Raw genomic sequence first — 1,996 nt, 5'->3', positions numbered from 1 at the left:
CAGGGGTCAAAGCTCGTAAGGAAGACATTAACAACAATACGGAAGATGCTTTGCAAACGTGACGTAATAAGTCAATGTTGCCGTGCGTCGGGCTAATAAACAAGAAGTCGCCGATTCAAACTCATTATGAATTGCTTTCGCTAAAGCCAAGCGGGAAATTCTATTTCACATAGAGTTTTTAATTCTGCGAAAAAGTTGAATAGTTGAAATCAAAATGGGCAAGGACTTTGTTGGTGTTGTATTCGCCAAGGACTTCGCTGCTGGTTCAGCACACCTTAAAACAAATCACTCCCAATAGCAAGACAAGGGTATAGTTTATTGTTTTATCCGCATTCGAAAGGAACAAGGTTTTGCTTTATGCTGGCGCGGAAACTTGGTCAAAGTTATGAGACATTTCCCAACTCTGGCTCTGAAGTTTGCCTTGAAAGACAGGTACAAGCCGGCCTTCTTGGCTGGCGGTGACAAGCACCCCCAGTTGAGGCGTTACCTCCCAGTCAACTTGGTCTCTGTTTTTGCTGCTGGTGCTACCTCTCTGAACTCTATCTGCTTTTTAGACTTTACATGTACTCGCTTGGTGGCTTGTGCTGCGGCTTTGGCGTCTTTATCTAAGGTATTGTCATCTATTGTGCTGCATACTTTGTGTTCTACGATATTGCCTGCCGCTTGCCGCCCGATCGCGCACATTACCCAAGTTCTTTATGAAAAATTCGTTTTGTTTTCGGGAAATCCACCCCTCTACACTTTTAGATTATCATCTAGTAAGGCTTTAACATATGACGAATGTAGATCGATACTCATTTAAAACGAGTCAGGATAAAAGTTTCTGTGAATAATTTATAATTTTTATATATTTAAAGAAACGCGTCGAATCATTGCCTAATCAGAAATTGAAATACGAAAAGAATGCCAATTGCAAATAAAATGTTCTCTTTATGAGCTGTAGCAGTTGCAAACCTTACTTTGCCGAGTTCGGTGCTTGGCAATGGCGTTAAATATGGTTGTGAATCGGTTATATGGTCTTTATCGCATAATAAAGGTTTCCGTATTGATATACGTATATGTCGACTTGGTCTGGCTGGAATTTATTCGAAAGCATATTCAGCACGAATATGCAAATGCAAAATGCAAGGACGCGCCAGATGATGAAGAAAGCACTCAAGCCAAAGTTCCTGAGGCTTCTAAGCTCAATTTTGAGTACATTCGTCGAGAGAAGAAAGTTCCTGGCTGAGAATTACAAGTTTGATAGATAATGTTTTCTTAATTTGAAGACCTTTAATTTGATTTTTGTTTTGTGTTTCACTTAAGAAGAAAAAATCCTTTACAAATTAAATTTTCCAACAACATATAGGGTATAGTAAAGTCGGTTATTTAGCTGGTTGTCTATATGCTCTTGTTTTTGATTTTGTTTTGTTGTTTTGTGTCGAAATTTTGCTGTAAATTGTTAATTAAATTTTTCTGTTCTCATTTTGCAACGGACGTGTGGGCCAATGTGCGCCAAAAAGGAAAACAAACAAAATGCTAGCCATGGGGTTAAAATTAAAGAAAGCTTTTCACTTTTTTATTTCAGTTTTTAAGCATTGTTTTTTTTTCTCTCTCTCTTTTAGGTAAGCTGAGCTGAGTAATTAACAACAAATGGAAGTTGTTCGTGTCAGAGAGTAAGAGCGCGGCTCCAGAGATAAGCAGCATATGGGGAAAGACTTAATATGCAGCTTGTCTGCGTGGAAAATTCGAGGCAGGCATTTAAAAGTATGCCCGAAGCCAGCGACAAAGCCAGAGCCTGAGCCCTATATTATCAGTAAATACGGCCAATGGCCAGCAGCAACAACCGCAACAAGAAACAGCAACAACAGCAACAACAGCAACAACAGCAACAAACAGCAGCAACTTAAAGCAATTACAACAATCAACGTCGCCGCACGATAAGCGATAGCAGCAGCAACAACAATAGAACAACAATCTATGTATGAGGCTTACCCAAGTGCTGGCCCACAATAAA

At 39.6% G+C, this 1,996-nt stretch overlaps 1 pseudogene; it reads left to right on the top strand.

Annotated features, from left to right (window-relative positions):
• Positions 1–214: 214 nt before the first annotated feature.
• On the top strand, positions 215–702 carry LOC135433613 (ADP,ATP carrier protein-like; annotated as a pseudogene).
• Positions 703–1,996: the final 1,294 nt, after the last annotated feature.

The sequence above is a fragment of the Drosophila montana genome, unplaced genomic scaffold (assembly GCF_035044405.1).
Source record: "Drosophila montana isolate Dmon_TW-CO22-7 unplaced genomic scaffold, ASM3504440v1 contig_3218_1, whole genome shotgun sequence".
Lineage (NCBI taxonomy): Eukaryota > Metazoa > Arthropoda > Insecta > Diptera > Drosophilidae > Drosophila > Drosophila montana.
This window is presented reverse-complemented; position numbering and strand designations above follow the sequence as displayed.